The sequence below is a fragment of the Eriocheir sinensis genome, chromosome 3 (assembly GCF_024679095.1).
Source record: "Eriocheir sinensis breed Jianghai 21 chromosome 3, ASM2467909v1, whole genome shotgun sequence".
NCBI classification, from domain to species: domain Eukaryota; kingdom Metazoa; phylum Arthropoda; class Malacostraca; order Decapoda; family Varunidae; genus Eriocheir; species Eriocheir sinensis.
The window spans coordinates 23,315,576-23,324,421 of NC_066511.1; the positions used below are offsets into that span (position 1 = coordinate 23,315,576).

General features: G+C 43.5%; 1 long non-coding RNA gene across 1 annotated transcript in view; it reads left to right on the forward strand.

Moving 5' to 3' along the window:
- The first annotated feature begins 2,365 nt into the window (after positions 1 to 2,365).
- The window catches only part of LOC127006933 (uncharacterized), a 72,408-nt gene continuing 65,927 nt past the window's right edge, over positions 2,366 to 8,846 (forward strand). The window contains exon 1 of the long non-coding RNA XR_007759920.1: positions 2,366 to 2,491. This is a non-coding gene — a long non-coding RNA (uncharacterized LOC127006933). The remainder of the gene's footprint in view (positions 2,492 to 8,846) is intronic.

Below are 8,846 nucleotides of genomic sequence, written 5' to 3' on the forward strand. Positions count from 1 at the left end.
TTCCCTTCCCTTCTCCTCTCGTCCCCTAATCTCCACTCCCTTCCCCTTCCCTCCCCCCCCTTCCCTTCCTTTCCCTTCCCTTCCCTTCTCTTCGCTTCCCTATTCTTCCCGTCAAATATGTTGTGTTCCTTTCCTTTCCCTTCCCTTCCCTTCCCTTCCCTTCCCTCCCCTCCCCTCCCTTTCCCTTCCCTTCCCTTTCCTTCCCTTCCCTATTTTTCCCGTCAAATCTGTTGTGTTATCTTCTCTTCCCTTCCCTTCCCTTCCCTTCCCTTCCCCGTCAAATCTGTTGTGTTCTCTTCCCTTCCCTTTCCTTCCCTTCCCTTCCCTTCCCTTCCCTTCCCGTCAAATCTGTTATGTTCCCTTCCCTTCTATTCCATTGTTCCTTTTTTTTCATTTATTTTTCATCCCTTCTATGCCTTCCCTCCCTTCCCTTCCTCTTTCTCGAAGCTGTGTCAAAAGATGGCGTGGAGGCTGCCCCCCTTCTCTCTCTCTCTCTCTCTCTCTCTCTCTCTCTCTCTCTCTCTCTCTCTCTCTCTCTCTCTCTCTCTCTCTCTCTCTCTCTCTCTCTCTCTCTCTCTCTCTCAATCCTGGCAGGCCCGCAGAACGTTTATCGGATTTCCTCTCTCTCCCCCTCTTACTCTTTCTCCTCCTCATGCCCTCATTTTTTCTCCTCCTCCTCTACTTTACTTTTCTCCCTTTTGTTCTAGTTTTTGCTTTTTCATAATTCTGTTTACCTTCCCTGCGATTGTGAGAGTCGGTGTGCCTCCTATTTTTGGGTTATTTTATGATTTAATTAATGTTTGGCGATGTTATTGCGTTAGTTTCTGTTTGTAGAATTACACGAGTTTCGGCACGCAAAGTTTTCCCTGCTGTGATACGCCGTGTAATTGTACATCAAGAGGGAGTCCCGTTTTCTTTCATTACTATTACTTAATATAATTTTCCCTTGCTAGCTACAAAGAAAAAAAAAAATATTCCCTTTGGGGTATATATATAATTTTCCCTTGCTAGCTACAAAGAAAAAAAAAATTCCCTTTGGGGTATATATATAATTTTCCCTTTCTAGCTACAAAGAAAATTGAAAAAAATATTCCCTTTGGGGTATATAATAAATGATTTAGTTAATAATGAGCCTTCGCCAGCAACATGTTACTTCATTTATAGTGTTAAGCCGCTCTGCTCATTATCTTGGTTGCGCCATAAAATTCTTTCTGTTCCATTAATCAACAATGGGCCAACTGTACCCAACGTAACATTTGCCTAATTCCCCTCCGTTTTTCTTTATGATGTGCGGCCTTGCTCTCCCTTCCCCCTCACTTCGCCCCTTCAATTAAAACTGGAAGAGAGGGTTCGAGTAATCCCTGTGTTCAGGTATGTACTGACGGTGATGAATCAAGGTGAGCTGGTATACCTGGTTGAGAGAGAGAGAGAGAGAGAGAGAGAGAGAGAGAGAGAGAGAGAGAGAGAGAGAGAGAGAGACACACACACACATACACACACACACACACACACACACACACACAAAGCACAAAACTATCAATACAGCACCAACAGAAGCTTGTGTGGCGAGATGAATAGGTAAGGCGAGGAGTGGAAAAACCCGGGATCCCCCGAGAACAAAGCGGCAATCGGCGGGGCTCAGGAACTGATGATTAGTCAATGGGTTCGGATCGGCGTTACAAGCACCGCGATCTGCAGCTCTCTCTAACCTCCCGCACAAGAGGAGCAGTTTACAAGAATTAAATTAGATTCTTTAACTGGATGTGCAAATAGCGTTGTGTGTGTCTGTGTGTGTGTGTGTGTGTGTGTGTGTGTGTGTGTGTTTTAACTTCCCGAATTGCTATCGTGTTGACTGACTGTATGCCTCTTGTATATTTTGGTCTACTTTTACCCATGTGAAAAGTCCCCATATATTTCCTTGTGTGTGTAAGTGCTTCCCCTAAATGGTAGTTTAATGGAGACACTTGGTGGAGGAAGCCTAAAGCAGCAAAGGAGGAAAGCAATGAGGTGGAGGTGCTGGGAAGGGTGAGGAGGGAGGGAAAAGAGGGTTGCCTGCTGTCTCATGTATACGGGAGGGGAGGGAGGAAGGGAGGAAGATGGAGTGCAAGTTACCTCCACCGAAAGTACGTACACATATTCGATTTTATTACTTACCCTCCATAAGTAACAAAGGCGAAAGAAAAGGGAAGGAAAATAATAAGTGACTAATCAAATGCACATTCTTAGTGACAAAAATAACATAGGCACTGCGCAAACGTACTCGCCGGCATGGTATCTAGATTTATCCTTGATTGGCTGATGCACGACGCAGGAAGGCAGGCGAGGAGTGTGATTGGGCAGCAGATTGGAGGCTAAGGCCGCATGACCACCTCCTCTCTCTCTCTCTATCCGAATTCAGAGAGAACGACAGGAACATCAAAGCGAGTCAGGCCTTCGTCAGTATACTTTTAACCCTTTTTTTCTGTGCTCCAGCGTCTGCGGCGACCAAGAGGTGAGGGTAGACGCCTTGTTTGTGGAGAGGTCGTATAGGGACCACGGAGGAGGTAGGGAGAGAGGAAGGGTCTTGTTACTTCAGAGCAAAGTGATACCCTGTGCTGGATGTGTCGGCCTGAGAGAGATGGGTAGGCTTGGTGGGGAAACACTGTGTTGTAGGCGTGTGTGGCGGTGTGAGTTGTTGTGGGTTATTGTTGGGTGATGATTTTGCAAGGCTATTTTGTGACTATCAGAAGATGAATTATTAGTGAGATAAATGGACAAATGCCTTGTACTTCATCCTTATGGGGTAACTGGGTATTCGTTCCTGGCTGACGACTACGTTAGTGCAAGTAATAATCTAGTCTAATCTGGCGTAGCGGTTTGTCTGTCCCTCACCGATGCACAATAATCATGTAAAGTTGCCAGATTGTCTTACTCAGCCTCTTATATTTACCGACTTCCGACCCAAAACCTGTCACGTGGACCCCAATAAGGAGATTCACTTATAATTATCGTTAAAATAGTTAATTCCTGATGTTTCTTGGCAATAGTTAGGCGTCAGAAACCGGTAAATACTATGCTCTGAGTACGACAATCTGACAACGGTGCAATAATGGCGATAGATTTAAGACTATCGACGCCTCCACGATTGTCTGATGACCTTCGGCTGGCAATCGTTAGTCAACAGGGGGTGAGTGATTATAATGATAAGTGCTGGAGGACTGTTTACGCCAACACCATCGTAATCACCAGCGGCAGGTCATCATTCATCAAGGTGACATAAATCATAATATACCTCTGGTGGGGTGGAGCCAGCGTTACCATATTATCGTACTCAAAACATCGCATTTATCAGTTCCAGTGCCCCAAACTCTCGTACCCATACAGATAGCGAGATTTCAGTTAAAGTTATCGTTAAAAGCGTTACTTATTGGTGTTTGTTTACGATATTTATGAGTCAGAAACCGGGAAATCTGATGTGCTGAGTGGCTAAGTACGATAATTTGGTAACGCTGGGTGGACCTGCAGTGTCTGGCATAGTATCAGGCGCCTCATGGGAGCAAAGAGCAGGAAAGGACGGATTGACATTGAGAAGGCGGTGATGGTCAGGACGGCGGCGTGAACCCAGGGATGCCAGGAATGGAGGGAGGGAAAATTTAGGAGTAGAAAGGTGATGATGACGATTGGTGACGGTTATGGTGGTGGTGGTGGTGGAATCGTTCGTGTTGGCGGTGCTAGAGGGAGCGACAGTGATAGTAGTTTTCGTGGTGCTTGTGGTAGTTCAGAGAGAGAGAGAGAGAGAGAGAGAAGGGGGTGAGAGGAGGAGTTCGAGTTTGGTATCGAGAGGGCGAAGCTGCTTCAACAAAAGCGAACCCTCCAACTCATTCTCCACTCTCTCTCTCTCTCTCTCTCTCTCTCTCTCTGTTAAGTAATCGGATAACGATAAACAAACTTTACTTCTTCTTGTTTTAAGCGGATAAATATTGGTGATCTCAGATGGCAGAAACAGTAAACCTTTCCCTGTCGGCTCAACAAGTTTTTGATCGCTGCGTCGTTTGGACGTGCTGCTCTGCTGATTAATTAATGTAGTAAATTGATCAAATAACTTACTTATTCTCTGTTAATCGAACCAGTTCATACGAATGTCTGGGCGGATTTACAGTCGTTGATATCATTGTAACCATGAAAGTTTACAGTCACCTGTCCAGACCATGCGAAGATCATATAACATCACACACACACACACACACACACACACACACACACACACACACACACACACACACACACACTTGTAACTGGTTTCTGTTCCAGTGAATCGTTCAGAAAGATTTCATACATAGTTGATGGGTCTGTTATTCTAAGCTTAACGGAGAGTATCACGACACCACCCGAAATTGACCTCTCTCGTGGCCACTCTACTGTTATCTTTTTTAGGAGGAACATTAAGCGGACTTTTTTTCACTTTTTTATGCCCTTGAGCTGCTTCCTTCCCTGTAAACAAAAAAGAAAAAAAACATGAATGTTTAAATGGAAGAAAATTTTCCACGAAATGTTCTACACATGTGAAGTCATTTATGATATATATTATTTTTCTTACTCATGCGCACGTGCTGAGGACTACATAGCGAGGTAAGTGCGGTGGTTTTCGAAAGACATGTCGCGAGACGCTCATGCTTGGGGAACTACGTAGCTTGGTTACCAGATGTTTCTAGCGAGTACGAATTTCTGCCCACGGAGCCTGAAGTAATCCTCATTTTAAGCATTTCTGAATACCACCAGTTATTTTTTTCTTCTTAATGGCCATGTTTTTAAACGTAGCTATATTGAAACGTAGCCATGTAAGACCCTCATCCCATCGCTTTGAACGTGGCGCCACAGCGGGTTTTGCCTTGGCACACCTGTTCATGAGATGCCATGCACTTACACCTTGGTGAAAATTTCGTCCAAGGCAAGATCGATACACACAAAGCAGGTACTCAGTTAAAGGTTTAATATAAGTAGATTTTTTTCGGAAGCCTCTCTCTGCTTTACTTATAAGTGCCTTCGTGCATGGCCGCTTGTAATGAAAAAGACCTTTGTCATTTTATCAGAGCTGCAAAATCAGTGAATTTGTATATATGAACGACAGTAAGCTTGTACTTCGTGTGTTTTAATGTTTACATCAGGTTACATGAAAACTAGAAACTTTAGCATATACAATAACTTTCCTTGCCGACGGAAGCTGCTGCTGCGGACACTGTGAGCTCATCAGGTGTGTTGTGACGCTACCAACATGCCGCTCTTGATACTGCTCACAAGACCAGCATATTTATACGTTTAATGTTTTAGGTGCATGTAAATATACTAAAGATAAACTTTCCAAAACTTTCTGAAGGACTAATATTTAAAGCAGATAAGGATAACGGTTTTATTACTACAAGCACACTTTTTGCGGATGAGCTGGTAATCTTCGCTTCCCGATGGTACGTCAGGCTGCTGGGAATGCCAGAGTTTGCGATGGCGACGCGTTTCACAACGGTACGGATTTCATCTTTGTTATTGCAGTTACGAAAAGCAGGAATACTGCCGTTAACCTCAAATGAAAAGTGACCTAACTTCCCTTCACTGGTGATGTAGTTCCCCTTCAATGGTCCACTAGCCCATCTTTGGCTATGTTAAGTATCTCCAGAAAACAGTAAATATGTCAGAATGTGGAACGCAATTTTAAGGTTCAGTTATTTGCAGATCGTTAATAAATCGCTCCCTCCCTCTCTCCATCTTTTCCTTTAACACCTTTTATTTCTAGTAATCAATCGGTGTGTTTCAAGTCTTCGCTAACAGGCCTTTTAGTGCGTTAACAGGCCTTTTAGTGAATCCCTTACATACTTTTCGATTACTTTGTGTGACAGGGTAGTTTGTGAGTTGTCGTTGGTGTCGCTGCTTCTGTTGACTCTTATCCGGCATATAACCATAGATGTTGCGCCGACTAAACGAAACTTTCCTTTCTCTACCGCTCCGGCAAAGTGGCAACTCGGGACGTAGGTGTGAAGCGTCTCTGTGTCTCGGGTAACACGTGGGCCGATGTGGAGGCTAGCGTAGGGTGGCGGGGGTGTCATGGTGGGTGAGGTGGAGGCGACGCGGCCAGGGGGTAATGAAGCTAATGTCTGGGGTGGGTGGGAGGGAGTGCGGTTAGTTAGACGAAGCAGTTTGTCTTTCAGAGTACGCCGCCACACGTACATTATTTTCCGGGCCTAATCCCTCGTTAGGCTTGGAATAATAGACCCATCCACTATGTATGAAATCTTTCTGAACGCTTCACTGGAACGGAAATCAATAACAAGTGTGTGTGTGTGTGTGTGTGTGTGAGAGAGAGAGAGAGAGAGAGAGAGAGAGAGAGAGAGAGAGAGAGAGAGAAAAATAGTCGCAAAAAACACTCGACGAGGCGCACGCATGCATTCCCTGTCAGACAAGCAACCACATTCATGACTTTCCCGGCAGATGAGGGACGGGTCAAGCTGCCTGGTTTCCTCCATCACAGTTTCCTCTCCATTATCTGACCCAACATCCGAAGAAAATGTGCAGCACCGAACCTGAGAGGGCAAAGAAAGAGCTCTCTTATATCGCTTTGTTGTCCACAGTTTCCAGAGGCCACTCCACTCCAGTAAGAGGTTTCACTCTAACAGGAGGCTACTGATTTATCGCTCCTCACCCTGCCGCGTAAAACGGAATTAAATTATTCGTTGAAAAAAAATAGCTAGGAAAAACGGAAGAAAAGTATTAGGAGGAGCGGTGGAACGGAAAGTGGAAGGATGAGGAGGAAGACGAAAATTAAATAAATCGGAAGCAAGAAAGGAGGTGAGGAAAGAGGCGTTGGTGCTGGCGTTTTAAGAAAGACAAAAAAAAGGAAGTTTTGAAGGAGAGAAAGGAGACAAGAGGAGCATAACCCACTAGGCGGAGAACAAGGCGAAGGTGACCCTAGCTGCATGTCGAGGTAGAAGACTTTTTTTTCTCTCGAGTCGCACATCCCATATGATTCTTGCTCACCGCGCTCAGAATACTATATCACCGCGAAGGAATAAGTTCGTCGCCAGAAATGTTGAGCGTCTACTCTTTGTACACAGGTCGCTTACGTATTCCGTGACGCTGGAGAGTTTAGGAAGAGTGACGGTGGAGATGCGTTGAACGGCTTTTTACGTTGTACTGATCTGGCCGAGAGAGAGAGAGAGAGAGAGAGAGAGAGAGAGAGACTGACCAACCGACAGACCGACCGACAGACACAGACAGACAGACAGACAGACCAAAAAGAGTTTAAATGTGATGAAACGCTGTTAAACTTTTACCGCCGCAATAGCGACAATTCGAAAATCTGGTTAACTGTTCGCTTGTGTAATGATGCGGCCGCGGCTCAGCGGACGGGAATTATATGATCGATTGACTTTTTTCCGTAAACATTTTGCTTTGTCAATAGTATATCTAAATTGTCTTTAGTTAGAATGACAATGCTGACAATAATAGTAGTACATAAATAATGGTTGTAATAATAATAATAATAATAATAATAATAATAATAATAATAATAATAATAATAATAATAGAAATCATAGCGATAAAATAGTAGAATTAACAAGAAATTGACATTAGGTTATTCCTTTTCTTTTATTATTTTCTTTCTGTGCTTTTCTTATCGATAACAATCTCTCCAGAGTTGGTGATATTCGATCAAGTCTCTCAATACAAGCTACACGTCAACTTCATTGATGTATATATTTATAAGCTTTGTCAGTGAACCCTACTTGAGATGTCACTGGCTTTGTACACGCTTTTTCGTGTTAGAGGACTTTTTTGTTTTCATTATTTTTTGCCCTTGAGCTGTTCCCTCTACTGTAAACATTCTCTCTCTCTCTCTCTCTCTCTCTCTCTCTCCTTGGGCGGATAAATGGGGCTCTTCATATATCAGCTAAAGCTTCCACGTAATACATCTTGAGCGCATTGGTGTGGATGGGCGCGAGAGATTTCATTTTGGAAGTAAAAGTGTTTGTCTTTACACATCAAATTACAGGGTACAGAAGGCCCTAGTTATCTAGAGTTGCGTGTCTTTTTTTAATTTGGTATCGGTCGACTATCGCTAGGCGCCATTAATAGGTTCTTAAATTCGTCTTGTTATTATGAGGTGTATATGAACGAACATACACACACACACACACACATACAGACGTAAAAAGTTGATTAAATAAATGTGGCAATAAATAGATATAAATGACACTTTTCTTGTATGATGCAGAATTGTTTATAGTTCAGTGGTTTGTTTGATATGCATGGAATAGCTACGTATCCTTTTCGTTACATTGAATTCTTCGTAATATTTAAGTTTACAAAATCGTCACTCAGTCTGCTGAAAAAATAGGCAAAAGTAAATTTCTATTGAATATTGTTAACATACTTATTTTACTATCACTCAAACAAATCATACTAATTTCAACAATGAATTAAGCATAAGAGTGTGGTTGAAATGAGTAATGCTGTCTCGATCTGATTAACGCAAAATTGTTAGTAAGACGAGCGTGCAACATATATTCAGGAAGAAAAAGGAGGGTGAGTGAGGCGGGCGGCAGCGGCAATGAGTCTGTGTCGGCAGCAATTTCCAGGGAGACTAATGTAACAACCAACATCATTTAGGGCCGACTCTCGCTACGACTACAACTCACCTGCGAGTGATTATTACACCGGTTAATGAGAAGTGAGTCCGTTTATTCGCCCCAATTATGGCTAACTGAGTTTGTGATGAGTGCGGAGCCTGTAGCTGGGGGGCAGGGAGGTTTTCAGACGAGAATGTACCGATTACGTCTTATCTTGGATTAATCCCTAATGAAACTGCTTTCATGGAATTG